Source organism: Pantherophis guttatus, chromosome 12, assembly GCF_059756535.1.
Source record: "Pantherophis guttatus breed Tessera chromosome 12, ASM5975653v1, whole genome shotgun sequence".
Classification (NCBI taxonomy): Eukaryota; Metazoa; Chordata; class Lepidosauria; order Squamata; family Colubridae; genus Pantherophis; species Pantherophis guttatus.
The window spans coordinates 7545852-7559426 of NC_142074.1; the positions used below are offsets into that span (position 1 = coordinate 7545852).

Genomic DNA, 13575 nt, shown 5'->3' on the forward strand with positions numbered 1-13575 from the left:
AAACTAAGCCATTGGACATCATAGAGTTACTCTGAGCTAAAATATAAGAGTGGTGCAAAAACAACGTAGAAATTCAGTTTAAAATGTCAAGCAAACAGAACACAGATATCAATTCATCAAATAATTGAAGAAAGTTCATAGAACATACTGTCCTGCTTGGAACGGGGTGGGGCTGGGCATATAAAAATGCATCTGCCTGAATGAGTTCCAGTTTGTGCCAGGTGGAAGGGATTCCGTGAATGATATGCCACAGTTGAAAAAAATAAAATCCTTTCTGGTCATAACAATACAATACAATACTTTATTGGCCAAGTGTGATTGGACACACAAGGAATTTGTCTTTGGTGCAAATGCTCTCAGTGTACATAAAAATAAAAGGTAACCCATTTAATTTTAGATGGTAAAGGCAATCTCATGACCACCTCAACTGATGCAGGTGGCTTCTAAATCCTCAGGTGACAGAAGCTTCTGAGAATACAGTATGACTGCTTCATCCAACTCAGTTTATCAATGCCAGGGAGAAAACTCACTGGCTACCTTTACGCCTTTCCCCTAATCCCAGTTTGAAAAGCCAAGAGGTCAAAGTGGAGATTCTCATTCATTCAGGCTATGGTCCCAAAGGACTTTCTTGAAAATGTTTTGTGTCTCATGGCAGATCCGGCACAGGCTTTAGGTACCAAACTTGGCAACTGTTCAGTCTTTTCTGTGGAAGCTCATTGTTTGTTTGGCAGATGTTCAGCGCTTTCTCCACTTCCTTCAGATTAAATATTCTTTGGAAAGATAATCAATCCTATCTTCTGGTGAAAATTTACACCAAGACTATCCACATTTTAGTACAACAAGCCTCTTTTCCATACAAACTTTCAGCCTGTATAATTAACCGTGTTAAGGCCCCATCACCCAGTTGAGTATGGAAAAAGCCTGAGCTATTATACGATCATGACTAAACAGCCTGAATACCTACAGTCTGTTTTAACCTCTTATCCCAAACGTGCTTTGCCAAAAGGCAACTGGACTTTCTTGATTTTTCCTTGAAAACGTTTTGCTTCTCATCCAAAAAGCTTCTTCAATTCGGAACTGAATTGAACAGACTGTAAGTTATTCAGACTATTTAGTCATGATCGTATCAATAGCTCAAGATTTTTCCGTACTCAACTGGGTGATGGGGCCTTAACACAGTTATATGGTGGGTTATACTAGCTGTAAATTTGTACGGAGGAGAGGTTTGTTATACTAGAATGTGGATAGTCTTGGTGTAAATTTTCACCAGAAGATAGGATTGATTAACTTTCTAAAGAATATTTAATCTGAAGGAGGTGGAGAAAGTGCTAAACATCTGCCAAACAAACAATGAACTTCCACGGAAAAGAGTGAATAGTTGCCAGGTTTGGTACCTAAAGCCTGTGTCAGATCTGCCATACTCGGCCCATTAGACATTCAGGTTGACTCACAAAATTGGACTGCAGGGGTCTGTTCTACTGCAGGAAACATTTCTTAACAGATGGGATGCTCACAAATGTTTCAACACCAATCCGATCAAAACCTTCAGGGCTGCCAATAACCAGTACTGCAAATCTCTCAGCATTTTAAATTAGCAACTGTGGGGAGCCCTTGGTGCTCTATGAGCTTGGCTGTTTTCTTGTAAACATTTCATGACCCAACTAGGTAATATCATCAGTGCTAGGGTTCCAGCACTGATGATGTTGCCTAGTTGGGTAAAGTTTCCATAGTTCAACCCTGAGCTATGCATATTCATTTCTATTGGTATTAGCAACTCTTTTCTGACTTCTAAGAAAAACGTTTGAATGAACAGTTTCAATTGCTCAGCTTTGTTAAAACCAAGTCGGTCCCCTCATAATTGCAACAACCCAATAGCCTTGGCTACTGTGTTTGTACAATGCACTATTGCACCTATATTCATTCTTCTTCTTAACGGTACTGTAATTCCTAATCCTTCATATGATAAATGGTGGAATTAAGGAGAAACTTCCTAACAGTGAGAACAATTAACTAGTGGAACAGCTTGCTTTCAAAAGTTGTGGGTGCTTCATCACTGGAGGTTTTTAAGAAGAAACTGGACAGCCACTTGTCTGAAATTGTATATGGTCTCCTCCTTGAGCAGGGGGTTGGACTAGAAGGTCCCTTCCAACTCTATTCTGATTGAGAATTGAATTTATTGAGAATGCTGTCTTCAGCTGGCTGCCCAGAGCCCTCCCATGTTAGTTACCCTTCCACTGTACACCCTGTCCTAGTACAAATTTCACCAAAGCCAATATACATGCATACAGACAAACTCTGCAGGGCTGTTTATCCTAGTAGCATGTGCGCGAGAACTGAATGCCCATCCCCCTCTATACCAGCTTACAAAACAAACTTCCTGCTGGCCACACGGGCGAGAGTACACTGAGGCTGGCTGTGGGCCAATGGAGCATGTTCATTTATGCAATGCAGAATGGAGAGTGATGACTCAGAGGGCCTTTAAGGAACAACTGTTTATCTGAGCCACTCCCGAACTTACTATTCGTAGGTGAGCTCTGCCTAGGACTACAAGGAGTAGTCACAGCGTAATCGTAAGAGTTTGAAATGTGTAAACAGCTTCAGAGCATCTGGCGGATTTCTCTTTCTGAACATTTGGCACATGACGGACTTTCAATGCACGGGCATTCTGTGCCCTTCATCCGCAGGCAAACAGCATGTGGTGCTCTTCAGGAAATGGCCCACAATAAACAGAGTTTGTGTTGACAGTGAGAGGGACCGGGATTATGATTTTGTTCAGTTTGTTCATTTTTATTGTTCTAAATTAGCAACTTTATCTTTGGTTCATTGATCTAGGAAGGAAATCCTGTGGTTTATATTTCAAGTGAACTTTTAACGCATCCATAAAGTTTCTGACATTCTTATCTGACACCTACAATCCCATTACAAAGGGCTGCTATCAAATACAAGGAAGAAGGGAGTCAAGCAAATATTACCAGCATAACAGGGAGAAAGCTGAGTGAGAACCCTTGCCCTTTAGATTCTCACTTCAGGGGAAAGGGTTTTTGTTTTGTTTTTTAAATACTGTTCATCCTCATAGACCTCTCTTTTATTACAGTGTCATTGAGGTTGATCTTCTAGTTTTGCATTACAAGTTTTTCTCTATTCTTCTTATTTCAGATTTGATTGCATCCTTAATTCCTTTCCATGCTTGTTCCATATGACATTGGCACATTCCCATGATTTCTCAGGTTTTTCTAAATAGATCCTTTGTTCTTTCTAGTCTATTGTTTTCTATTTGTCTTCACTCTGTGTTCAGATATAACTCTTTATCTCTTTTCACCTGTTGCTGGATTATGTTCTTTAATTTTCCCTAGATCATTCTGGCTTTTGCCAGGTTTTTTTTCTCCTAGCTATTTTTATGGCCTTATTTGATATCCTGTATGTTGTTGCCTACTGGCACTGTTATATATTTGCTGACTTCCAGTTTTATGTTTTTGATATGGCCAAAAGGCTAAATCAATAAAAAATTTATTCTGTTCCATTCTAGTCTATTGCAGCCCCATCCCCTTTACAGTCATTTAACTGCTTGCCACAATTCCTTGTGGTCCTGTCCACTAGGTGCAGATCTTTGTTTCACAATTTTACATACTTCTGGAATGGATTCTAGGTTGCACCTAATTGGGATCACATCTTTTCTAGTCTTTTTCAGTCTGATGTCTATTTCTGTGATTAAGAACTGATGGACTGAATCAGTCATCACAATGACTGATTGTGCAATTCAGCTGAGAGCTTTTCCATTGTTGCTACAGAAGGTGAAATTTATTTCATTTGGAGAGATCCAGGTGTAGAACTCTTTTCTGTGCTGTTGAAAGGTGTGTCGCATAGCTTACTTTCTATACAGAGGTCTATTAGTCATTGTCCTCCATCACTGTGGGTTCCTAGTTCAAATTTTCTAATGTTTTCCATACAGGGCTCTCTTCAACTTTTGCATTAAAGTTGCCAATTGTGAGAACACCTGTCTTTGGTGTTTAATCATTGTAACATTCCATGGACTTCTTCAGCATCCATTGTTGGTGAATACAACTGTATACTCATGAAACTGAATGGCTACTCTTGGATTTTAATGGGAATTATTATGTCACTGACCGGGTATATTTTATTACGAATCATGTGGTGGCCTAGTAGTGAAGATGCTCACCTCCCATTCGGCAGATTGTTCAGTTCTAGGTAGGGCAGATATTTCACTCCTAAGGCTCAAAGAAAAAATATCTGCTGTGAACTCTGTGTGTCATCAGGAAGGGCATCCAGCTGGTAAACGCTCAGATCCATCTAGTTGCTCCGACTCTACCCTGAATTGAAGGATTACAGGGTCGTAAAAAAGGGAATTTGGGTATATCTTATTACAGTGCAGTGATATTTATTTATTTATTTTATTGGATTTCTATACCGCCCTACTCCCGAAGGACTCAGGGCGGTGAACAGCCACAGAATAAAACACATAAATTTTTGTATAGAATAGAATAGAATAAAAACGAATTAAATAATTTGGCTGAGACAAATTTAAAATACCCAATAATTTAAAAACAAATTAAAATTTACATTTAAAAGGGGAGAAGATTTAGGCCAGGCCAGCTTGATGAAATAAGAAAGTCTTGAGCGCGCGACGGAAGGTGCGCAGATCTGGGATCCTCCGTATCTGTATCTGTATATGTCTGTATATGTATATATATACGTATATGTTTGAGGATGATAATTGTTACTCCATTTTTTTTTCTATTTCATTTCTGGAATACAAGTTTGAATTCATTTGACTGGGAATGTGTCATTCTTGTTTGCTTACTTCTAGACTGATATCCTAATTGGTGTCATATACAAATACTACAATACAGGTACTTGTTTATCAACCACAGTCAGGACCAGCAACTTGGTCATTAAGTGAAATGGTGGCTAAGTGAAATTGCAACTGCTTATCATCTGACTTCAGCTTCCCTATGTTTTACAGAACTGTGAAGGTCACAAATGTGAAGATTGGTTGCAATTACTTTTTCATTGCTGTCATCATTACAGTTAATAAACCAGGGCTACATGGTTTAAATGTGTGAATAGAGACCATTTTATTTTTGTTTATTCTAATTATACGAGGAGCAAGACCAGATAGATTCTTTCACATCTCTTGCTATTGTCTTATGATTTCCACAACATGGTTTTATGTAGTCACAATGGTATATCATTATTGAAGGTGGCTTCACTTTCAATGGAAATTATTCCATGAACAAAAAAATACAATTTTAAATTAGATCACCACTTTTTTTAGAGATCGGGAAATTTGGAATTTGCACGAAGCTGTTCTTTCCACACATGTCCTAAAGTTAAGCCCTCTTCATTTTGGCAGCTCCTGTTGGAAAAAGGACTAAACACCTTTTCCAAAATACCTTGCCTAATTAAATAAAATTTATTACTAGGAAATGGATGGATTTTGTACAAGTCAATTGGTTGAATCCTACTTAATCTTCTGAATTACAGAAAAGTTCAGTGAATTTATAGACTGTGTAATCCCTGGGTCTGTAAACAGGAAATGCTAATCAAGCAGTTATTTTCCTATAGGTAAAAAAAAACTGTCATGGCAACTGTCAAAACAAGTCAATGGACTAAGAAGAAAGAGCAAGTAAACAAATGTTTTCTGGGAATGTTTTTTTCCACATTGCCTTCAGCAAAAAATTCTGAGTTCAAGAACTTGAATACAGTAAACCCTAATAACCTTGTGGTGACAAGAGGAGATAAAGTAAAATCAACATTATCCTTAAAAAGGGTTTTTTTCATGAACTATCAGGATGCTGTGCTAATTTAATAGTACATTTTCAGAATATTGCTAATATCGAATAGTTTGCCAATATTGAATAGTTTGGAGCCCATCCATTCTATTTTGCCAGTGCAACTACATTACAACTGCAGCTGTTTTCACTGCAATGTTGTAATAACTTTGCGTGATCTGCTTCTAAATTTGTTTATAATACAACAAATATATTAAATGCATCCATGGACAAAAATACATCTGCATTTGGGATGTTTTAAATGATACGTTAAAATAAGAAATTGTAAATAGTTACAATTAAATTATGGGAAATTATGACATTCAGGAGAAGTTGTGTCAATGATTTTGCAATGCCTAAACAATTCAGGAATGTACATCCTTCATATCTGGCCAAAGAAAGTATGCTGATTGGGAAACGTGAAATAGAAAGGGTATGCGAGTGGCAAAACAGCATTCCACTGCTCTAATAGTACATCACATCCTTGATGTTTCGTACACAGATGACTGATGGTCTTTTAAAAACTTTGATTGCAATCTTACACATTTTTTTAATAGGGCAAATCTTCCTGAATTTAATAAAGCTTTCTTCCACGTAAGTATGCTTAAAATACTGATACAATAGATTTATACTACAAATAGACGATAGCAAGTATGGACTAGAATTGGAATTTAAGTAATGTCTGTCATCTCGATTGTCAAGAGTGACCCCTGGATAAGACTAAACTCTGTAAGAAGCAGTGTTTTATGTTCATACATGAAGTCCTTCAATGACATTGTGAGAAAGCTAGAAGAAGCCATCTGTACTTCTGCAAAGAATGACTGATTTACATGTGCAACTCAGAAGAGTCCTCAGTTGAATCTCCTGTATCGTTTGTTCTGTTCTACTGCAAAGAGTGCCACAATAAACAGCATAACTAAGCTTGCTAATTCAAAATTTTTAAAAAGGGCCAGGAAAGGTACCCTTAGGAAAATCCCTTAGGAGCCTGAGAAATATCTTTTTTTTTCCACAAATTTTTTTTATTTTAAAACAAAATTAAAACATAAAAACATAATCATTCCCAAATAATTACAGACAGTGTATCAATCGGTTAACATCCTTTTATGCTTCTTCTTCTCTTCAAAATATCACTATACATCCAAAGCTTATTTTCATAAAAAATATTCCACTTAGTTTATCTCAGCATCCACATATTATATATTTATCTCCATGTCTTATTGTCCATCCATTGATAAAATAAATCCCGTATCAAATAATATTGTTTATCTTCCTGCTCTCTTATTTCAAATGTCAATTTACTCATTTCAGCACAGTCCATCATTTTCTTAATGATTTCTTCATCCGTAGGTGTCCTTTCTCCTTTCCAATTTTTTGCAAATACAATTCTAGCTACTGTTAAAAGGTTCACAATTAAATATTGCAATTCTTTATTATATGTCTCTGGTAAGATCCCTAATAAAAATATCTCTGGTTTAAAATCAATATGTCTCTTAGTCATTTTTTCCAACCATGTGTGTATCTTAGTCCAATATCTCTTTGCATCTCCGCATGTCCACCACATGTGGTAATAGGATCCTGGAGTCTGATGACACTTCCAACACTTCTCCGATTTATTCTGGAACATTCTGGCTATCTTCGTTGGGGGTAAATGCCACCTGTAAAACATTTTATACAAATTCTCCTTATAAGCTGTAGACATTGTCATTTTATAATCGTGACCACAATTTTTGCCATTTCTCTAAATCAATACCGTAACCAAATTTTTCCCCCACGCTATCATTGTTTAACTTGTTCTTCTTCCAGTTTTACTTCTAACAAATATCCATACAACTTTTTAATTATATAATCATCAGAGCCCATTAAAATCTTATCTAAATTAGTCAAGACATTATAAAAACTTTGTTTGAGATCTTCTCTATATCTAGAAAATATTTGCATATATGAAAACCAATCCATTTTATCCCTGGTCTTCTAATTCCTGCTTTAATTTAAATTCACCCTTTTCATCCAACAATTCACTATACCTAATAATTTGTTCCCTTTTGAGTATTACTGGATATGAAAAAGCTTCAGTTGTAGATATCCAGGTTGGAATCTTCAAATAATGGTATTTTTTGACTTTCTCCCAATTCAACCATAAAGCTTCATGTATCTGATGTCTTCTAAAAATCCCTTAGGAGCCTGAGAAATATCTTGAGATAAGCTCCTTTGGCATAACGTTTTGCTGCCATCTGCAGAGATGCATCTACTTTCTGGAACGTCACTTTCATTTGTATGGAAGTAGAGGACTAAGGAGAGCATCACCCACATCTGCTCTATCACTCTCTAAAGCACAAGATCTGTGTTGACTGGACTATGAGGAAAGATCTGTCATGTGGATACCAGGGAGCCATATGGAGAGCTAAACCAGATCAAAGTTGCATTAATTCCACTAAATCATTAGGCAAACCCTGTAATTTGTTGAATGTAAGCTGGAGAGTCAAAAATGGTGCATCCTAACCAACATTTTCCTTTCTGTGAATCAGAGGACTAACACACAGTGAACCAAACACTTCAATGCTACACAGAGCTACGACAGTATACCCAAGAGGTAGGGGGCAGAGTTTAATATTGTTCTTCGTTTTCTTGATATTGGGTCTAACCTGAAGGGAAGATGCTATTTATAACTGATCCTGAATTTAGACATTATCATCCACCCCAATGTGGAACATTTTCTTATAGATCTTGAATTTTTCCTCTTTTAAATTTACTGTGAAAAAACAACCTCAGATTAGATGGAAAATTATTTGCAACAAGTACATATCTTTCTCTGTGATAATATGTTAGAAAACAAAAAAGAGGATTTAGTATTTGTTAATGTTTCTCAAATCTGGAATATGGGATCATCTAATAAAAGCAGAAATTTAAACAGACTGAAAAGATTGCTTCTTTGCTTGCTTAACTACCCTAATTGGGGAGACCTCCCAGTGTAGCTGGTTTTCAAGGGACTTTCAATGGACACTGGTCACACTGGTGAAATGCATGGTGTTACTGCCTCCATGTCCTGCTTATAGTTAGTTACCCAGTGGGAAACTGGAGATGGGACAGATAGGTCTTGGATAAAATCTAGATAAAATCTTAAATTCTCACTGATATAATTTTGTAAAATAGTTATATTTTCCCATCAACTCAAATAAAATGAAAATTATTGTCAGGAGGTGAACACAGAACAGTTGCACAATCTCTACAGAGGAAGCATTCTCTTTGGCACAATTCAATGACTTCCTTACAATGGTCTCAGAACTACAATGGCATTTCTTTTTTTGGGGGGGGGGCGGGGGAAGCAGTTGAAACAGTAAATTATGTTTCATTGCATTGCCCATTTTATGCTACTACACTTTTAGAACTGGTAACCCTACATAATTCACTGGTTATCCTGCTAATGTTTACAATTTTTTCTCATATGTACATGTGACCCAATTCGTTTAAACATAGCCAAATTTTACTATTTGTAAAATCATAGTTGATTCATTGATAGGGCTAATTTGTTTTACAATTATTGCTTATCTATATGTAACTTGTTTATATTATTAAGCTTCACCGTGTACTGGAAAGAAAGGAAGGAAGGAAGGAAGGAAGGAAGGAAGGAAGGAAGGAAGGAAGGAAGGAAGGAAGGCCAGACAGCAAGAAAAAAAGTGGAATGGAGGGAGGAAAGAGAGAGAGACAGAGAAAAGGAAAGCAAACAAGCAAGCCGTTTCTGGAATGTGGAATAAAAGAGGGAAAAGACTTCTTGTAATCTTTTCTCACCGAAGTATAAACTATAGCAGAGAAAATGAACAATGAAAATATAGTGAGTAAAATCATTCAAGAAAATGTTCCAAAAGGTAACTATAAATTTTCCACAAGCAGATAAATATAATGTAACAACTAGATACATATAAACAATGTAAAATAGACATAAACAAACAGCAAACAGGCAGTTAATAAAAGAAATCTCTATTTCACTAATGGATCATTGGGTATATATTCCTGGTGAAACAAACAGTATCATCTCCTGTAAACAAAATTAATCTCAGGTCAGGCATATAGTGAGGAATATCTCAAATATTACAAAAATGTGATTAATCTTTGCTTTTCCAATAATACATAGCCTTGAGTTCCTTTCAATTAGATGCCCAAGTTCTAACAACATTACTATCTTTCATCAGAAGAGAATTAATTGGATACTTGCATTCCTGATGCTTTACATATCTATCAAAATGATTATTCAACAAGTTTGTTTTTGCAATGTTCTGTCCTTAACTGCTAGTAGACATGTAGGTTTTAACTAATTGTATTTTCATTATTTGCTCCTCTTTGCTGTGTCACCCAGTTTATGCTCATATTTAAGGGAATACTCATCTTTGTATTAGGTTTTTTGCAGATACCATCTTATGAAAGTAGTCTGGTCAACAATTTCTACTCTGACTTTTATCATCCATATTGTTCTTTTTCAGGCATCACAGATGTAAAATTGCAGCTTTGGTGGTCAAAATATCTTGTCTGTAGGGGAAACACTCAGCACACCTCGTTTACTGAACAGATTTGCAACCTTCCAAGTACCAGCAGTTTCTTATGTCTCTGATTGTTTCAGTTTTTAAAGAGAAGCTTTTAAAATAAAACCTCAAAATCAGAAATGCAAGCACTGCAACTTTCTCAAGTATAATGACCCCAGTTTACTAGAGTTCAGTGAAATGGTTCAACTTTCCATTGTGCTTACATCTCCAGTTTAGCATTATGCAAGTGTACTGAAGGCAATGGATAATTTAATGAATAATCAGGAATAATACCCCTTTTCCAAATGGTCTATTAAATTAGGGTTTTGCTGTTCAATATTATCCAGAATAAATTATTTTATTTCCTCTATATTTTTCTACTCAGCAAAAGCATTCAAGGCAGCTACCAAAGTATTAAAAATTGAAAGAGACTATAAAGTTAAAAAACAAGGATTAAAATTTTAAAAAGAGGTATGTAGGAGAGAATGGAGACTAAACACAATTTTTGGGAACGGTTTAGAAGTTCCCAGAACAGTTCCCAATGCAAGGATGTCTGGCCTCGAACACCAGGACATTTCCTGCACGTCTGAATAACTGGACAGTCTTGTAATGGTGGTCCTTCAATGGTTGGCCAGGCCTAAAATCTATTCTCAACATAAGATCAATATGACACCCTAAGGGCCCTAGATTTCAAGGGGGCCACTAGTAAAAAACATATAATAGAAAGCCATGGCACATGCCAAGTGGCACCCCAAAGAGCAAAGTGTATTATATTTATGATGATTTCCTAAAATATTTCATTCTTCTAGGAGAGGGGTGGGTGCTAACTTCCTACAGCATCAACATGCAAAGGCTTGGCCATGGCTAGGGTTGCCAGGTCTGCTTCCAAAAAATAGCGGACAAGTGGGGGGGGGGGGTTAAGTAGTAAAAAAATAAAAAAAAATTACAATTAAATTATATATTTTCTTACAAACATTTTAACAAGTATTAAAATAATCACTTCAAAACTTTACTTAAAATTCAAAACATCAAATATATTATAATAATATGTAAAATATTAAATTACATTTTACTTTGCTGTCGTGTGTATTTTTTATTTGACTGCGCAGCTTTGATCAATTCTTTGTGTTTAAGGAATAATTCTTTAATTTCAGTACAATGTTGAGAAATATTAAAAAATATACAAAGTTCACTTCGAACTGATGGTACAAGCAGTCGGTTACGTTCGTCAGTCCACAAATTTCCCATGACGCTGAAAATTCATTCAACGTTTGCATTTGATACCGGAATTGATGCACAATACTGGAACAGTTTCAGTAAACTCGGAGCTGGCTCTTTCTTGAAAAAGTACGTCCACTTATCAAGGGATGAATCGCCCTGCAGATGAACATAAACTTCTTCTAAGGCAGAAATTTCATCAAAGAGAGTATTGGGTGGAAGTTCTTCTCGCCATGGTGATAATAACCAGATGTTCGTCATTTCTTCTAAAGTTGGAGGATTATTGCGATCAATTAGATTGAAACAATTTAGCTTCTCATGTACCGATCGGTGAAATTATACCACTTTTCTAGGTACGCAATGGCTCTTTGATACACGTTGATGGCTTCTTTCTTGAACTTTTGCACGGCATTCTCAGGCAAATGTTTTTTTACGTAAGGCAAATAAAACTTTCATTCCAAAAAAACTGCTCATCGTATTTTTTGTCTCATTCTAACTTATGAAAAAAAAAAAGACAAAACGCGATTCTCCTATCCTTATTCTCTTACTTATTATTATCTCTTATTCTCTTTAGATTAGGTACCATTTCATCATAAAGCTTTTGAATAAAAAAAAATGTCCACTATTTTGTGAAAAAAAAATAGTGAACATAATGTGAAAAAAAAGCGGACTGTCCGCTCAAATAGCGGACACCCGGCAAGCCTACGCCAACTTAGCTTCCAAGGCTGACAGCCACCGCCTTTGATTTTGGCCATGTTTGGCCTGAAAGCTGGCCCCCCTCCTCAGTCCTCTGCAATCAGTCCTTGTGCGCGCGTGTGGCGCGAGCTCCACTTCATTCTTGTGTCTGTGTAGGCCCAGTCCATTCCTTTGCAAACAGTCTGCCTGTTTGGGTTATGAGCCTCCCTCCATTTTTCTGCAGTTTGTGTGCCCTTTTGTGCCCAGTCCCAATCCACATTCCTCTGCAAACTCTGTGTGTGTGTGTGTCCCATACTATGCCGTTATACAAAATAAATAAATAAATAAACGAACGTGTTCCTACTTCAAGACCTGAGGTCTTCTGTAGGGGCGGGGGGGGGGGAGGCGGTGGCCACCATTTTGACTTTTTTGCCCTGTCTTCCTCAAACAGGGCACCTCTGAGGCGCAGCTCCTCATCAAAGGCCCGCCCGGAGTCGTCTCGGCCTAAGAACAGCATCCTAACGACCACCACCTGCACCCGTTTCAAGGATTTACGACCGCCTCCATTGCCGGGAGCAAGGCAACCCCCAGCTCCCCCCCCCAATTTCCTCCTTTTGCTTCAGGGTTAACAGAGGGGGTTAATTGAGAAGCGCGTCTCTAGCCCCCTCTCAAAGCGCCGCCGCGCCGTACACGTGTTGGCTCATTCCACACGTCCCCGCTTCCCTAATACTATCAGCGCCGCGAGGTGGGTGGTGTGTGGGTTGGGCGTGGCCGCAGGGCACGTGGTCGAAAGTCCCGCCCCGCCCCTCGCGCTTCCCAGCAGAGGCGACGGTTGGTTTTGCGCACCTCCCGCCGCTGCCTCCTCCAACGGTCGCCCGCGCGCCGACGGGTTGTTTACTTCGCCGGCGGCTCCACCCACTCCTCCTCCCCCCGGCCCTCGCGTCCGGCGATTGGCCCTCGCCGCGGCCAATCCCGGCCCTCGTAGGCCCTCGAGGCGGGCGCGGGGAGAAGGCGGGGTGCACCGTGTGTAAGGCGCCCTTCCTTGAAGAAAAAAAAAGTTGTAAAGGGAGGGGGAGAAAAACATCCACCCTTCTCCGCCAAAATGCCTTCCTGCCTTGCTGATTGGCCGGCCGCGAGGGAGTCGTGCCCACCGATTGGTTGACCGAGCTGCAGCTCAATCTGCAGCGGCCGGCCTCTCTGTGTATGTGTATTTTTTTCTCAGTCACTCATCTTACACGCACGCACGGAGCTGCTCCAGCCTCCGCCTGGCGTCTGTTCCACTGTGTGAGACGATGATTGGACGGCGCCCAAGCCCCTCCTTCCGTGCCTCTTGTCTCTCAAAAACACACATACAAACCTCGACGACGTTCCACTCCCCG

General features: G+C 38.5%; 1 long non-coding RNA gene across 1 annotated transcript; it reads right to left on the bottom strand.

Annotated features, from left to right (window-relative positions):
• Window positions 1-6786: 6786 nt before the first annotated feature.
• LOC148112217 (uncharacterized) lies at window positions 6787-13035 on the bottom strand. Its single transcript, XR_015729704.1, has 2 exons — window positions 11370-13035; window positions 6787-7444 (listed from the first exon to the last, which is right to left on the bottom strand). It is a non-coding gene; the product is annotated as an uncharacterized LOC148112217 (long non-coding RNA).
• Window positions 13036-13575: the final 540 nt, after the last annotated feature.